This window comes from Canis aureus, chromosome 24 (assembly GCF_053574225.1).
Source record: "Canis aureus isolate CA01 chromosome 24, VMU_Caureus_v.1.0, whole genome shotgun sequence".
Taxonomy (NCBI): Eukaryota; Metazoa; Chordata; class Mammalia; order Carnivora; family Canidae; genus Canis; species Canis aureus.
The window spans coordinates 42834983-42852396 of record NC_135634.1 but is presented as its reverse complement, the minus strand read 5'-3'; the positions used below and the strand labels follow the sequence as shown (position 1 = coordinate 42852396).

Genomic DNA, 17414 nt, shown 5'->3' with positions numbered 1-17414 from the left:
GATCCCTGGGTGGCTCAGTGGTTTGGTGCCTGCCTTTGGCCCAGGGTGTGGTCCTGGAGTGCCGGGATCAAGTCCCACGTTGGGCTCCTGGCATGGAGCCTGCTTCTCCCTCTGCCTGTGTCTCTGCCTCTCTCTCTATGTCTATCATGAATAAATAAATAAAATCTTAAAAAAAAGAAAAGGAAACTATAGGAACTTCAGATATCGCTTTTTCTGCTTTTTACATATAAGGCCTTATGTGTGGGCTGCATCTCTGGTCTCTGTGGCCTGAAAGGCCACTGGCATTGTTTCCTTCAGACTCAGACTTGGCAATGCCAACACTCTGATAGTGTCTTCTGGAAACATAATCTAAGATAAGACTTACTGCTTAGTATTTTAGTAGCAATTCAACAGCCATAAAGGAAAAAAGCACACCTACAAGGTATGAAGACATTTTGGCTTGCCAATAAATGCTTAATTGCATTTAGATTCTTGGATAAGCACAGTGGACAACTTTCATCTTTCATGAACCAGAAAACTTTATTAGGTTCACTAAGATGGAGACAATTCTTGTGTTTGATAAGCTCTAAGGGGTTCCGGGTCTACATATCACAGTATTCCTAAGAATTATAGATTGCATAGAATATAGTATATCTCCTTTCCCCACATTCAAACCTGTTAACCATGCCCAACTTTTGTTCTATTTCAAATCCTAATATCTGCCCTCACCATTGGGATCCCAAGTAACATCCTGTCTACCTAGCTAACAGCTATAGTAACTCTTCATAATCTGTGCTGTACCTAAGGAAAAAATTTCGATCTCTACATTGACATCATGATGGCAGTAAGAGCTGAGAAAGACAAGAGCAAATACTGATATGTGGGAGCTCGTTGGAGGCGTTAGGAACTGGTCCGATGCTCACAGCTGGGCCACTGTATCTCTTGCTGGACATGGGGATATGAACAATCCCACAGGAAGTGACATCAGACATGGTCACTCATAGGCCATAATAAAGCAAGACAGACAAGACCATTTAAGAATTCTAAGTACAGACAAAAACAAGATCACCCTGCAACCCACAAAATACCACCCTGCAACCCACAAAATTCCCCTTCTCTCACAAATAAATTGAGGGCAGCTGCTTCTTTACCAGTTACAGCCTTGTAGCTAGCTTGTCCTTAGTGTAGACACGATTTATTGAGATACTCATGTATAGAATGGCTCCTGCTTTCTGACACCCACTCTACAGTGGACCTTCCCCAGATAATCCAGTTGGAGTTCATATCCTGTAAGTAGTACCAAACCCCCTTTTACTGAGACACCCATGGTTCCCATGACATGTGTTCTCCTTGCTGCAATGAGGGATAAACCTGACAGGTGGATCCCCGGTAGCCCTCAGTTGGAGAGCATTGCCTGGATTTAACTGAAATGCTCAAAATATGGAAAGCTCAGTCGGTTGAAATTTTTAATTAACAAGAGCTCAGAATTTTCAGCTCATTGGACAGGGAAGTATTGCGGATTTATATGTGGGGGAAGGATACTTTGGAACAAAAGGTGAAGGTGGGAGGAGGAGAAGGTGGGACGTGTGAAGAACAGTAGGTGTAGTTGGCTGCAGGACGAGATGCACGGGCCCAGTAATGAGCAGCAAAACTTTAATGCTCACTGGGGCACGCTGGAGAGAATCTAGATGCTGAGTTTACAAAATGAAGGCTTGGGGGACATTTTGCATCATATGGGAACTGATCTGTGTTTTAGGCAGATTATCCCAATAGAACTGGGGGATTTCTAGGGAGAATGAGTGATTCTAGGAAGAAGGGGGGAAGAAAGATGATTCTGGTAGGATGACAGATTATCACATATTACGGATAGCTAGAATTACAGTCAAGAAGAGATGATAAGAGCAGATGAGTTAGGAAGCTCAGGCAAGTGGAAGTGAGGGTTTGAAACTGTGGCAGTGGGAATGAAAGGTTGGACCCTTAAGATCTATTCAACAGGGGGAATCATCAAAGTTTGGTTGTCAGCCGAATGCAGTGGAGAAAGCTCAGAATGCAGACAGAGGTACCCCACCAGCTTCAACCTGGGGAACTCAGAGAAACAGGAAAATGTGCAGAAGGAGCCTTTAGCCTCCCACACCTCAAGACGCTGAGGAGTCTGCCCCAGTGGGGTCTACAGCTCCTAACATGGCCATACTTCATCTCCATTTTGTTTTGATTCTCATTTTGGGGGCATTCAGGGAGAATTAGTGATATTTGCCTTCTCTAGGCTAGTGACCTGAGGGAGTACTAGAAGGGGGAAAGGACACCAGTAATGAGTGAAGGGCACTTGCTGGTGCAGCATACGGAATTTTTATGAGATTCTTGATGCTAAAAATCTATCCACAAGGCTGCTTTTTTAACCTCACTTTAAATAGCTAATCCGTATGTATGAAAGTGTTGATGAACCGGCCTTTAATTATAGAGGCTTTCTCTTCCTTCAGCTCCCACCGCTCTGCTTAAAATTCAGGTAGTAGAGAGCTCATTTGTGGCTGAACCATTGTTGAAAAGGAAGAGAGTTACGTGCTGGCTGTAGATTTTAGAACAAATGTGTGAGGACAGCAGAAAGCATTTAACATCATCTTACCTGGAATGCAGGCTGGGAATGGCAACTGATGATAACTTGCGTCACTAAGCAGGGCGTTCTGAGGTTGGCTCTACATGAAGCCCTGCCAGCACAGAATTGCAGGAGCTCCTCGTGAAGTTCATGGCCATGGTGGTCAGGTGGGGATGTATTTGAAACTCTTTTGTAACGAAGCCATTGACTCTTGTTTTGTGGTTGGGAGTTAATCATGATCCCATCGCTGATGTTTTCCGGCTTGCCGAGAATTCTAGACATCAGGTCTCAGCTTTGTCACTGAACAGCTGTGCTGTTGGCCTCTGGCAGCCTTAGTTTCCTTTTCTACAAAATGGGGATAAAACCATAAAGCTCAAATGAGAAGATGCAGATAGTATTACACTTTGAAATCTATAAAACGAGGGCACCTGGGTGGCTCAGTGGTTGAGTGCCTTTGACTCAGGGTGTGATCCCGGGGTCTTGGGATCTATTCCCACATTGGGCTCCCCACTAGGATCCTGCTTCTTCTTCTGCCTATGTCTCTGCCTCTCTCTGTGTCTCTCATGAATAAATAAAATCTTAAAAAAAATCTATAAAACAATGAAGAAGTCGTGCAGAGGTCAGCTCTGCCTTTCCCTGGGGAAGATAGGTGAGGAATTAGTAAATCTGTGCCCAGATTCTTTTCATATGAGGTTCAAGTCTAGAGTGGGAGTAGAGGTGGGCTCCGTCTCCATGGCCATAGTGGGTACAGGTCCACCTTCTTACAGGATTAAGTGGTTGCTTGCAGCCTGAGCTCTCGGTGGCTTCAGTGATGACTATTAAAGTGCCCGGTGCTGGGCAGAGCTCTGTAAGTGGGATGGCTGCTTGGATCCCACACAGGTCTTAAGTAGGAGGGGTAGGACCATTTTTGGGCCCAAGACCATGAGGTATATCTCATGTTATCTCTGTTATCTCAGGGTAAACCAGGACATGGGATCAAACTATGGTTTTGACTCACTAGTGATAAGTAAAGGACTGAAAAATGAAATATTTTTAGCAGATTTTCTAAGCAGTAGTCTTTTATAGCTACGCCAAATGAACACAGTAAATTGGGATTCATCAGGACATTGATTCAGCTGTATTGATCCAGGTAAGGCTCTCCATCCAGGCAGCTTTGCCTAAGTAGATCGCAACTGTGAGAAGAGAACTGCTGGCATCAGGGACTCTATGCCGGTCAGTCACCTGACAGATATTCTCTCTTACTTAACCCCAGGTTATAAAATTCCCATTTTTATTTTATTTATTAAAAATATATTTTTTTTTTTATTTATTTGACAGAGGGGGAGAGAGAGAGAGAGAGAGAGAGAGAGAACAAGCAAGGGGAGCAGCAGCCAGAGGGAGAGGGAGAAGCACCTCTCCGCTGAGCAGGGAGCCAGATGTGGGGCTCAATCCCAGGACCCTGAGATCATGACCTAAGGTGAAAGCATATTCTTCACCGACTGAGCCACCCAGGTCCCCTAGAATTCCTATTTGTAAATTCAAGGATGGAGAAGTTTAACTGGGTTTGTCTAGCACTGAAGCTCTTGACCGATAGGTAGACTCTCAGCAGAAGCCTACCTGTGAACCTACGTGTGAACCCGGGCACTCACTTGTGTCTGAGCCAATCAGAGGCAGCAGCTTCCAGACTCCTTTTGTCTCTGCACAGCTGCTGACATGAGGCTTGGTTGTGGTCTAGCGAGTGGCTCCTGACCAATGGTTCCATGCTTCCCAGCACAGAGAAGCACAGTTCTGACTTGCAGAGAGATTGAGTTGCTCGTGGGTAGGTGGGCCCCTTCCCCTTGGGTGGCACTGGAGATTCAGCTCCATCGAAATTGCTGCCGAGGGCTTCCTGGGACTGAGACTCAGGACTGAATCTGCCCCCATGTCTGTGGCTTGTGCCTCTTTACAGAAACTGCTCCCCCGGGGCTCAAATGAGAAATACAGACATGGCCACATGACAGATGTGTCACTCTTCCGCTTAGGTAGTCTCTCTTGATTGGTGCTTCTCAATCCCTGGGGCCCTGATGCCTAGAAGCAATTTGACCTTTCTTCTTACCACCAGAACCTGAAAGTCTCCTGCATTGATTGTCATATGCCATAAAGGGTATGTCGTATACTGTTTCTTTCCACCTGGCTCTGGCAATGTCCCTGAAATATTCTTTCCTCTTCACAGTTGGCTTTTGTTTTTGTTTTTTTCTTCTTTGCCTGGTGACAGCTCAGATGTCCTGGCTTCTGGTGTCACTCCTCCCCACAGCAGTGGTTCAGTGGCAGTGCTCTGTTGTCAGCTGGGCTTCAGAACCCCAGGGGGGGAGCCCCTGTGACAAATGCTGTTGTAGGTCATGTCTGAGATATATGGTGACCCATGGCAGCCTGCATGCCCAGTCCCAAATAGGCAACCCAGAAGGAGACTTGTCTGCATGTTCTACTTTTTTCTCCTGGCCTTTTAGTCTTCACTGTGCTTTTAAATTCTTTATTGATTTGGATTTGTCTAAAAAATACCTGCGGACAATGCCCTGCATTTGTTGTGTTGGTTTTCTGTCACAGTCATTAATTTTCAATTTAAGGGCACATGGTGAAAGTTGCTGCATATGCTGAGTGCTTTTTATAAAATTGCTTCAGTTTTAATGAAGATTCAGAACTCATAGGTTTGCCCGCAGCAGAGCGATACATGACCTCTTTTTTCATCCCAGCACATTGTCAACGCAAAGCACTTGCTGATTTTGTGGAGCAGCTTGTCCTCTCCTGTGTCATCAGGTGCTTCCTTATGCAATGCCACAAGGGCTCCATTTAAAACCCCATTTAGCTTTATAGGAGTTGCCTAGAGAGATCGTTAGCTGTTTGGACTGAAGTCTTGATTTGTTGATGATGATCAGAATCATGTTTCATTTTTTTTTCAGTACCAGATGGTTTCTGATGATACGTATCAGAGTGAATGTCTGAGGTTTAATTCAAAAATATGTTTTTTAGACGGGATAAGCCCAACTAAAAGTGTGGACTAAGGTATATGTGTATGGTGGCCTGATTGTGGGACAACTCCCCTTCATCGATTATCCCCTAAAAATAGCTTTCCTAATAGTTTGTTGATGCCTAAAAGTTGTCTGTGGTTTTATCCCTTTCAGTTAGGCACTGTCTCTGGTAATTAAACCTCTGTCTCATTAGTTACTGCTGTATAACAAACCATTCCAAAATTTGGTGGCTTAATACAATCTTTTATTGCTTAGGATTCTGTGGTTGATGATTTGGGCAGGGCTTAGTTGGAGTGTCTCTTCTCTGCTTCATATGGTGTTAGGTGTGCTCACTTGTGCTTTTGTGGTCATCTAGCAAGTCATCTGGGGGTTGGCCAGTCTTGGATGACAGTCTTGGATGACATCATCCAGCAGACCAGTCCGGGCTTCTTCGCATGGCAGCTGGGTTCCAAAGGGAGCAAGGGAGGACAAGCCCAATGCACAAACCTTCTTTAAAGTCTCTTCCTCTGTTATGTTTGCTAATGTCTCATTGGCACAGGCATGTCATAGGGCTATAGATTCCTTTTCTCAATGGGAGGAGCTACAGAGAATTTATGGCCATTTTTTAAAATAATAACCATAATCATATGTGAGAAATGTGAATGAGTTTAATAAATATATAAATATATTTATTATATTTATTAAACTCATTCCTTAAATGGGTTTAAGGAGGATAGTTGAAAAATAAAAATGGTGTGCAGTTCCGATGGCTTGAGTGAAACATGAGGTCCCACTGAACTTGTCTACTCGAGAGTTAAGGAATGTCTAGGAGACAATTCGTTTCTTACTTCACAGTTTTTTCACAAGTGTATAGATTGAGCCTTTCTCTGCTTTATTTCAAGGATGTTTTATTTTCTACTTTCGATTATTTATATTCATATTCTACTAGGATCTACACTTTTGATTTTTCACTGCTTTTATAACGTCTTAAATGAATAAGTGCCCTATTTTTAGGCATCCTTAATGATCACTCAGTAGAAGCAATAGGAACACAACTCATGATTTGCTCAAATTAATTGAGTTCTGATTCCAGTTCAATTGCATTTAGAAATTTTCTTTGTAATCCAATTGCCTCAAGGTACAGTTCTGGTGGTTACTTTTCTCAATAAGTTTCTTTTTTTCCTCCCTTAATTAATAATTATTTTATGTGTGTCTACTTCATATTTTGAATTTCTGTGATAAAGTATAAGGGCTAACATACAAAATGTGTAGCCATTACATATTTTTCAAAAGTTTTTATTTAAATTCCAGTTAGCTAACATATAGTGTAATATTAGTTTCAGGTATACAATATAGTGATTCAACACTTCCATACGACACCTGGTGCTCATCACAAATGCATTCCTTAATTCACATCACCTATTCAACCCATCCCTCCACCCACCTCCCCATTGGTAACCATCAATTTGTTCTCTATAGTTAAGAATCTGTTTCTTGGTTTGCCTCTCTCTTATTTTCCTTTACTCCTTTGTTTCTTAAATTCCACATTCTGATTAGACATATATGATTCCCAGTCCTATAGGGAGAAGTAAATTTTTGCCACTTTTTTTTAAAGGATTTATTTATTAATGAGACAGAGAGAGAGAGAGAGATCGAGAAAGAGAGAAAGAGAGAGAGAGGCAGAGACACAAGCAGAGGGAGAAGCAGGCTCCATGCACTCCATGCAGGAAGCCTGATGTGGGACTCGATCCCGGGACTCCAGGATCAGGCCCTGGGCTGAAGGCAGACGCTTAACCGTTGAGCCACCCAGGGATCCCCAATTTTTGCCACTTCTATAACCTAATTACCTTCCCTCATCCCCCCCCCCCCCGAATTTGGCATTTTATGTGAGTTTGGGATTCCTTTGCATTGCTTTCTTCCCTTAAGCGAATTGGAGAGGAGTATAGTTTCATTTAGTCTATGCATCTCTGGTTGGTAGGTCATCTGACCGATTTTAATGTTGGTTTATTTATATGCCTGTGACTGGTACATGTTCTGACTGTGTGTTTTGTGGTTTTTTTTTTTGATATGCTGAAGGGAAGCCAGAGATATTAAAAATATTACCGTGCCACATCTGGCACCTGCTATAGATAACTCCTATACTTCCTGCCCTTTTGAGAACCAGGGGTTGTGGGAGATGTTGTATGCTTTGTATAAGCTCAATGGCTCTCCGGCTTCACTGTGCCTTAGAATCACATTGAGGGCTTATTAAACCAGGGTTCTGGTCTCCACTCACAGTTTCTGAGTCAGTAGGTCTTGGTTGGAACCTGAGAACTTGCATCTCCAGGCAAGTTTCCAGGTGATACTGATACTGCTGGTCTTGGGATCACACGACAAGAACCACTGGTATAGCGTGATGAGCAGACACGAGCCCTTTCAAGGGCAAACACCTCCAAAGAATAGTTGGTGATAATCGAGTAAGTAAATTAAAATCAAATTTAAGCGACACCTTGTGAAAGAAGTTAAAAGGAATGAAGCATTAAAAAAACTTTCCTGTACTTTTACCTTTAGAAATTCTTTTTTGTTCATATACATACTTGCAAGAAAATAATCATCTAAGATTTATTTTCTCTCCAAAGTAAAGTCATAGAAATTTAATCTGTGATTTCTTCCCAATGCTTCCCTGTTGGCCTGAGCGGGGCCCTTTGGGTCTGGGTGCATTCCATACTGAGCAACTTCTAGAAAGTGAGGGCTTTGAGCCTACTTTTTTCCCCCTAAATCTCTTCATCATTCTCTTTATCACAAGCATCTACCACACCATTTTTATGGGTATTTGTAAACATGCTAGTCAGATGAGGTCATAAGATTATTTCATTAAAACATTGTGTTTATGAGGAGACACACACCATGATGATCTTTAAAATGAAAATTGAAAATATGAGCTTGTCGTTGTACTCAATCTTGGATCTTAGTGCTTTAATCATAGTGTTATAGGAATAATTTTAACGGTAGCTACATTTAGAAGATATCCTGGTGAGTTTTTGTAAGCTGTAAGGAAATATGTGAATGTTAAGCTTTATTAGTAAAGGAAATATCTTTTCTTTACATATGTGCATCCCCTTGTGCCCACATTTCCCTTTTGTAAAACATCGCTTCATTTTGCCTCTCCTTTGTTAAACTCCTGAGTACATTTTTTTTCCTCTTAGTTCAGCTGGCTTAGATCGTAGGTAAAATCCACCCTCTAGTGGCCAAAAGCATCATGAAAAAAAGACATTTATAAAGACAAAGCTAAAAAAATGACAAAGAGGTGGATTCTTTTTTTTCATGTGACTGGTTTGTGACCTAGTTCAGAAGGCAAATCCGAGGGAAGACTTCTAGAAACACTTAGACAACAGAGAAAAATCCCCAAGATGATGGACAGGTTCAAGCCTTGGTTTGCAAGTGCTTCTGTCTAAGTAGGCTCACTGTTGAGTTCTTGAGCATTGTCACAATCCAGCTACAATAAATTCTTTCATTTGTTCCTAAATGTTTTTGGAGGAAATGCTAACTATTTGTAAGGCTGGAGCTCAGAATACTGGTGGTTTGCTTTTTTACTGTATATTTAAGACTTTTTTTTCCCTTCACACATGGATTAATGATGATTTACACTCTATTAATAAACCTAGAGATGTTATAAAATTTTTACCATCCCAAAAGGTTTTCTTTTTTTTTTTTTGTATGTCAAAATATGCAATTATCCTTTTAAAAAGTTTTATTAGCAGTGCACCTTCTTATGATGGTTATTTCTTGTGTCTTAAAAGTCTTCTCTTCCGGGGACCTGGGCTCAGTGGTTGAGCATCTGCCTTTGGCTCAGGTCATAATCCTGGGATCCTGGGATCAAATCCCACATCAGGCTCCCTGCAGAGAGCCTGCTTCTCCCTCTGTCTGTGTCTCTGGGTCTCTCTTAAATAAACTTTTTAAAAAAGTCTTCTCTTCTAATAAGACTGGATCTTTTCCCTCCATATGCTCCTTCACTTAAAAATTACCCTTAATAAAGTCAGCCTTTTCTTAATGTTACCAGTTACCCTTCTGCCCCAACAGCTGTACACACAGCATGGGTATTGTTTCCCTCGGTAATCAGCAACATGATTGGAATTGTGATGATACAAGTAAAATGCCTATAAAAGCACCTGTGATATTTTCTCCTCGTGTTACATAGGTAATGTATTTTCAGTGTGGAAAATTAGAAAATTAGAACATGCACACTTAAAATATAAAAAAAGCATCCTTTAATTTCACTGCCTGACAAACACTGTCGATTTCTGGATACCTATTCCCAGGCATTTTTATTATTTGTCCAAATTAGACATTTGCAAAGAAAAGAACAACTGCTGTAATTATTTACGCACAGGTTATTTTACACTACAATTCCACCTTCCTAGCAAATTCAGTTCATTCCCTGGGATTGAGCATCTTCTATGTTCCCCAACCTGTGTGCTCAGAAAGGGAGAGAACGGACACTTGCTAAAGAGAAAATATGGAATTTGGGATCAAAGTTTGAGCTGTGAGTCAAGGTTTTACTGCCCGGCAGGAAACCAGATCCAGCACAGAGGGGAGCCTCAGGGGATGAGGCTGGGGGAAGGCTAAGAGATAGGTTTTTAAAAAGCCAAATGTAAACAGACTCTGTTTCATATTAGAAAACCCTAGGTATTTGAGCATCTGAGCATGAAATCTGGGCTCATGAGTTGTGGGAGTGCAGAGCCATTTGTGCTTTTCCGGGAGGTGGCCTTTGCTGCCCACGGGAAGCAGAGGCTCAGGATGCTGCTGCTGTAGGGCCTTTGTGGCACATTCGAGGTGGGCACCTATTTCAGATTTCTAGTACCTTCGCTGTCTTTTAAAATCAGGTTTGCGCTGTAGTCAGCAGGCCAGGGGGACGCGTGCCACATTTGTTATACATTAGGTATGTGTTACATGCCAGGCCTCGTGCTGGATGCTTTCCAGGTGTTGCCACTTCAGGTGAAATGTCAAGTGCGTGTCCTCCTGGGGGTGCGGCGGGGGCCCTCCTTTTATGATGATGCCACAAACGCCCATGAGTTACCTTGATGGAAGATGTCACATGCTGGCATTGAGCCAGTGGTAACTGGATGGCCCAGGGCTCACCAACTGGGTCACAAAAAGAGGCTAGTGGAAGGAAAGTGGTGTCAAGTCCATTTTATTTGAATAAAAGGTAACTTGAAAGGTGAGACTCCTACAGCGGCTCTTCACACAAATGTTCAAGTCACTGCCCCCTCCAACGCTGCACTATCTTGGTGGCTCTTGAAGACACTGTGGTCTAGTGCCTGGGGTCCTGTAGGTCAGTTGGTCATTTGGTCACTACACCAGGTGGCGATGTGGCTCCACAGGGGACCCACAATTTCCTTAGTAATTCCATCACATCTGCACCAGTTTCTCTTCCTCTCCATCTTCTTAGGTGTTCTATCTCTGTGCACCTTCTCCCTCCCCTTGATACTCTGGGTCCCTATCTTCCCCTTGAGCTCTCCCTCAGTGCCCCACTCCTCCTCCTCTTTCTGCTCTGCTCCTCTCTGCTTCCTCCCTCCCCCGACTTCTTGTGTCTTTTAACCCCAAACCTTTCTTTTTTTCAGCTACCGTGTAGTAGATCCCCTTAGTACCTAGCTCAGTCCTGGTCAGTCTGGTCAGAATTGGGCAGATTATCATTAAAATCAGGTGATGTTCTTTCTTCATATTGCTTCCGTTGCCCTGGGAGAAACTGTTCATGCCTGTTGTTCGATCTTCATCGAATTCATAGATCTTCATCTACTTCTAGAAGGTGGTTTTGCTGGCTTTCCATCCCAATCCCTTCCCTACTCCAGCCCCACCGTGTGAATGAGATTCACTCCTATTGGAAGGCGCCTAAGACAGAAACCGGCCCCTGGCAGGGGGCCCGATAAATATCAGTTCCTTCATTCCTTCTGAAAGGCGTCACAGCATCTCAGCATAGGACAAGCCAGGCAGCTGGGACCCACCTTCGTCCTTGCCCTTTCTCACCTTCCACATCCTATTTCTTATGAATGTTGCTGTTTTACTTTTTATGTGGCTCTTGACAGTGACCCTCTAGCTGGTCCTGCCACCACCTTCATCCCAACCCTCTTTGCACTGGGGCGATCACCATACCTCAGAACTGATTCTTATTCTCCCCACGGTCTTTCCCCCATTCACTGAAAGAGTGATCTTTCTGAAAGACTCACCTGATTTTTCACCCCCTGTCCTCCCTCCATTGAAGGTATCACCTGGTCCGGCAGCTGCCTGCCTCTTGTTTGTTCTCTGCCCTCTGCTCCCAGGTACACCACAGCCCATTTCTAGAACAAGTCGCAGGAGGCTGGCTCCCCCTGACCGTGGGACTCCTGCACCCACTGCCTCTCTTGCCTTGAATTTCCCGGGGTGCCTCCCACCTTGTTTGCACCTACCCACAACCCACCTGTCAGCTTCTTGTCCCTTCCTCAGGGCAGCCTTCCTGGAGCTCGGCCAAGGCCAGCCCCCCTACTTCTCCTTCCTCCTGGCACCCCAGATCCCCACATTGCTCATGCTTACCCAGTTATGGTTGCACATTTATTTGGATGATTGCTTGGTGTCTGTCTCCTTTAAATGCTCCTACCAGAGGTATTACATCTATTTTCACACGGTGCCTGGCACATAGGAGGCACTTAATAACCATATGTTGCATTAAAGAATGAATCAATCGGAGAGGCAAACAGGAGACCCGGAGCATGGCCAGCCTTCACCAAATGACTGTGCAGACAGCGGCAGCCTGCAGGGATGGGGAGACAAACTCCTTGCGTGAACTGTTAGGATCTGACTTACAGCCCAGCTCTCCATTATCCATCTTTTTCAGAAGCCCAGGGAGGGACGTGCAGATGCATAGATGGCTCAGCAGCATATAAATAATAGGGAGGCTTGAGAGTCTAAAACTTTAATTCAGCCTCTATGTATGGCCATTCCGATGGAATGTTTATAAGAACCACAGCCGTGGAAACATTGATTGATTTGGGTCTTCTCACATCTATTTTCTCTCTGGCTCAGGTGCCTCCAGCAATGAAAGGATGAGAAATTAGGGAATAAAGAAAGAAGCAGCGTCAGCGGCCGGTTATGCTCTGCTCCTTATACAACTTCCTCCTGTTTGCAGACATTTTCCTTTTTCTTGTGTGTGTGTGTGTGTGTGTGTGCATGTATGTGCGTGTGACAGGAATATAATTGCTCCATGGGAGTCTGTACGGATACTAACATTGGCAGGTCTGCTTAGAACAGACCATTGGAGCCCTCGATTGGATTAATGTGAGCAGGGATTCATACCTACATTGTTTCCCCCTGTTCTTAAAAAGATTCCTATCGTGATTGTATCAGCAGAGAGAGTGATAGAGTGCACACTTGTGTGTGTGCACACAAGCACGCATGCACACGCTTTTCCAGAAACCAAGCTCTCTGCACAATAAAATGATTGCATTGCCCATCGCTCCATGGTGCCAAAGGGTCTCTGTGGCGATCAGTGAGTTTAGCCAGAATTTGAGAGTTCACAATCACATTATTAATGTAATAGGATTGTTTCCTTTCTTGCCCACATTTTTAACTACTGTGAGAGAATGTTTGGAAGATTGGATCTCTCAGGAAGTGGTCTAGACTTGAATCAGGGAGTTGGGGCTTCCACATTTCATCATGCAATGTGGAATGAGGGGAAGCATCCTTTTAGTTGCAACATGCCCTTAAAGGAACCACCCCCCTTGTCCCCCAGTCACTTCAGTCTGACCTTAAAATAAAACAAAAAACCAACAAAACCCCAAGCACTTCAGATTTACTCTCCCCTTGAGTTTGGCCTGCGCTGGGGGAGTGAGCCATGAGGCCTCCCTGTTGTTCTGAACACATCACTGTGGTCTTTTGAAGGGGCCCTTTGCTTTTTCTGAGGCAGCTGCGAGCACAGGGAGCCCTGCAGAGGGGGCTACCTAGGGACAAGTTGCAGCACTTAGTTGCACAAAGTGTGAGAGCCATCTGGTTGCAACCAGAGGCCCCCAGTTGGGGAATTTTCAGAGTGAGCCATGATGGGCAAGGGGAGAAAAGAGCTGTCGGATAGACACAGTGGGGGGCCAGAGCCTCTCTAATGTTAAGATTAATATTTAAGTGGTGCTGTCTTGGGGCGGCATTGAGAGAGCGGCAGAAGAAAAGGCAGCAGAAAGCCCTGCCTTTCAGTGGACAGAGTCAGACCTGGAGGTGGCATTTGTGTTCTAGAACAGCTCAGGCCCTGGGGAGTAGGATCCTGGCTCGCTGTGCCTTTGATGTCAGTCAACAGTGTAGGACCTTGGTATTCATGGGAGGACACACATGGGGGTTCTCAGTTGCTTGGAAATCACCAGGTGGGGTTTCTGACCTCTCTTCCCTTTCTATGTTTGTAGGTCTCTATCTAGCTATCTGGTTACTTATTTATTTTTATTGAGATGTAGTTGATATACGTGTTACATTAATTTCAGGTGCACAACATAGTGATTTGCTAAGTCTCTGTGCTGTGCTGTGCTCACTGCAGGTGTAGCTGCCATTGGTCACCACACAACACTATAACCGTATCATTGACTCTATTCCCTCTGCTGTGCCTCTCATCCCTGTGACTTCTTTAGTCCATAACTGGAAGCCTACACCTCTCACTCTTCTCTCCTCTCTTTATTCCATCTGTTTGGTACTCAGATCTGGGTAGCCCCAGATGACTCGAGTATCCATATTCTTCCACTGCTGGAGGAAGTCACCCAGGGGCTGGTATTGTATTAAACCCATAGTCACAGATGAGCCCCTCAGTTCTGCTCCCAGAATTCTTTTTCTCAATGAATTTACTCTCTTCATGATGAAAATTTCAAACCTACACATTCTGCAATCTCTTCAAGTTGTTCTCATGTTATAAAAAGGGTCTAGGACATTTGTTCTCCATGGGGGTTTATGTTCTCCAAGGGACGTATGGCAATGCCTGGAGACCTTTCTGGTTGTCGCAACTGGGGAGAGGTGGGGGCTTCTGGAATCTAGTGGGGAGAGGCCAGGGATCAACATCCTACAATGCACTGGACAGCTCCCAACCACCAGGAATGATCTGATCCAAAATGTCAATATCGTTGTGGTTGACAAACCCTGATTTTGGGGTGTTAGAGACTGAATTTTGTCTCTCCCAAATTCATATGTTGAAGTCCTAACCCCGGGCCAGGGTGCCTGTATTTAGAGACAGTGCCATCAAAGAGGTTAAGAGGTTAATTAAGGTTCAGTGAGGGCCTAAGGATGGGGTAGGAACCAATATGGCTAGTTTCCCATAACTGTCCGAGACACTGGGGAGGTGTGCCTACAGAGACAGGGCCACATGGAGACAAGACACAGGGAGAAGGGTGGCCATCTGCAAGCCGAGTAGAGAGGCCTCGGGAGAAACCAAACCTGCTGGCCTCTTGACCTAGAATGCCAGCTCCCAGAACTGTGAGAAAATAAATTTAATTCCCCCAGGCTGTCGTGTTTGTTATGGCAGCCCTTGCAGGCTGATATACTAGGTAATGCACTCTGGGGACGTTCTTGGCAAAAGTAGGAAGAACACAGGGTTGACTGTGTGTCCTTGGGCAAGTTTCTTTATCTCTTTGACTCTTAAGTCCTCATCTACACATTGGGACTAGTCCTGCCCATCATTCTGGGTTGTCATGAGGATTAAACAAGTTGGCACATGTAAAGGAGCTGATACAAAGCAGACAGCACTAACATGCTATTAGATTATAAGCTTCTAGCAAGTAGAGCCCTGCCACTTATCTTTGTATCCACAGTACCTGGGAGCTCCTGACACATTGTAGGCACATCTTAAATGTGTGTTGGTTTAACCAATGGCGCTTTGGGTGCTGATTCAACAACTATTTTGAGCATGTTTTCTGTACCAGACACCGTGGGTACAGCTGTGAACACAGCAATCATAGCCTCTGCCTTCGAGCTTATATTCTAGTGGAGGAAGAGAAATAATAATCAAGAATAGAAGTTGAAATATGATTTCAGACAGTTATAAGGGTTGTGGTGAAATCAGTGAAGTGTTGTGATAAGTAACTGGTGAGAGAAGCTTTTGACAGTGTTGTCAGAAAATTATCTGAAGAAGGGATTTTCGTCTTGCTTTGTTTACTGATGCGCGTGTGCTTTGTTGGTGATTTGTTCCTCAAGAGCTGTTGCTCTTGTAAAGTGATTTTCCAAAGTGGCGAACCACTCTTGGTACAATCTTCTCTTGATTTACCCAGTAGTTACATTCCAGGAAAACTCAGCGTATCATAAAAACTGTAAATGTAAATGTACATGTAAAGCTATTAAGTTCTAGGCCTGGAAGGTTACAAAACAGGGTTTTCACCTCCGTGAATTTCTGATGGGACTGTCCAAAGTGGTGAGGGATGCCAGGGCATCGTTTGTTGTTCAGGGGTATCCTGGACGTTACAAAATGGTTAATCTCTCGGGCCTCCACCCACTGAATTCCAGTCGAACCCCCCAATCAGTGTGACAAGCAATCCCTCCTCTCCCCCAACTTTCAAAACAACCTCTCCAGGGCAGTCTAGCTCCCATGGAGAGATATGACTTTGAAGTGACTTTCCAGGGACTTTCTTTTTAAAGATTTTATTTATTTGTTGAGAGAAAGAGAGAGAGAGAGAGAGAGAGAGAGTATGAGTAGGAGGAGGAGCAAAGGGACAGGGGGACTCTTCACTGAGTGTGGAGCCCAATGCAGGTTGACCCCAAGACCTTGAGATCGTGACCTGAGCTGAAGTCAGGTGCCTAACTGACTGAATTACCCAGGCACCCCTCTGGTGACTTTCTCATCTTCTAATCTGGCTGTTATTTTTCACTCCTGAGAGCCTTTGAATAACCCTCCTTGATCTCCTTCCCTCTCCTGGTTCCCATGACATTGCTGCCCTTGGGCTTTCCCCCTCTGCTTTGCCTTATCCTTGCCGAGTGTCCTGATCTGGTTTCTCTTTCTCCACCTGCCCATCCATGTAGATCTGACCTTGGTCCTTTCTTGTTTCTTCTCCAAAGTTTTTCTTTGATGAAACTTCAACACCACTTCAAGGCCGCTAATTCCCAAGGTGCTGTTTCAACGCACTTGAAGCCTATTTTTCCAGCTGCCACCTGGACCTCCCCAAGTGAACCCTAAGTTAAAACATGTCCAAAATCCAATTGGTCAACTCTCTCAAAAACCTGTTGTTCCTTTGGTCGTGTTAATGGCAACATCCTGCACTTACTCAGCCTAAACGTGGCAGCCGTCTTGACCACTCTCACTCCTCACCTCCAGTTGATCACTGTGTTCTGTCAATGTAAGGAATATTGGAGTCGAATATTCAGGAGCAAGTAGGGGAGCGGTGATGGTGAAGATCGGTGCCCTGGAAAGGGCTACTCTGATCTCACCCTTCTGATCTTTTGTTTTATTTTAAAAAGTTCTTTGGACTAGCCTAATTTTCCTAGACCCTGGGCATACTGCCCTGAGCTAATTTGTTTGCCCGAATTAATTACTAGCAGGGGGTAGCAGCCTCATTTTCACAGAAGCCCTCTATTTTGGAAGGAATGCCTTTTTATCCAAACAGTCCAATTTAGGTCCTCTGGCACCCAGTGTAAGGGGTACCTTGACATTTCCACGAAGATGTCGAAATGTTACCATCTCTGAAAAAACAGTTTCAGAAAGTGAAACCTTTATCTTTTTCTTTTCCCCCAAGGAAGAAAAACATCACCAGCTTAATTATCTCTGTAAAATGATGTCCTCATTTCCTTGTCATGTTACTAGTGAAAGAAGAGAATGATACAGTTTGCAAAGAATGAAAACAATGATGGATGATTTCATGAAATTTGCTTTTGATTTTTGTCTGTGTAAACACCACCTCACTTGTGAGGTCAACGATGCTTGT

At 44.1% G+C, this 17414-nt stretch overlaps 1 protein-coding gene and 1 long non-coding RNA gene across 3 annotated transcripts in view; one reads left to right on the top strand and one right to left on the bottom strand.

Annotated features, from left to right (window-relative positions):
• The window catches only part of LOC144296156 (uncharacterized), a 59496-nt gene extending 47022 nt beyond the window's left edge, over positions 1-12474 (bottom strand). Inside the window, exons 1-2 of one of the 2 annotated variants that reach the window (XR_013363312.1) lie at positions 12349-12474; positions 2600-2914 (exon numbers count right to left, since the gene is read on the bottom strand). This is a non-coding gene — a long non-coding RNA (uncharacterized LOC144296156). Of the gene's footprint in view, positions 1-2599; positions 2915-7807; positions 8008-12348 lie in introns of those variants that run through there. The other variant, XR_013363311.1, reaches the window with a different exon arrangement.
• DNER (delta/notch like EGF repeat containing) overlaps positions 1-17414 on the top strand; it is a 320012-nt gene that overhangs the window by 261373 nt on the left and 41225 nt on the right. The gene's annotated exons all lie outside the window — the stretch shown is intronic.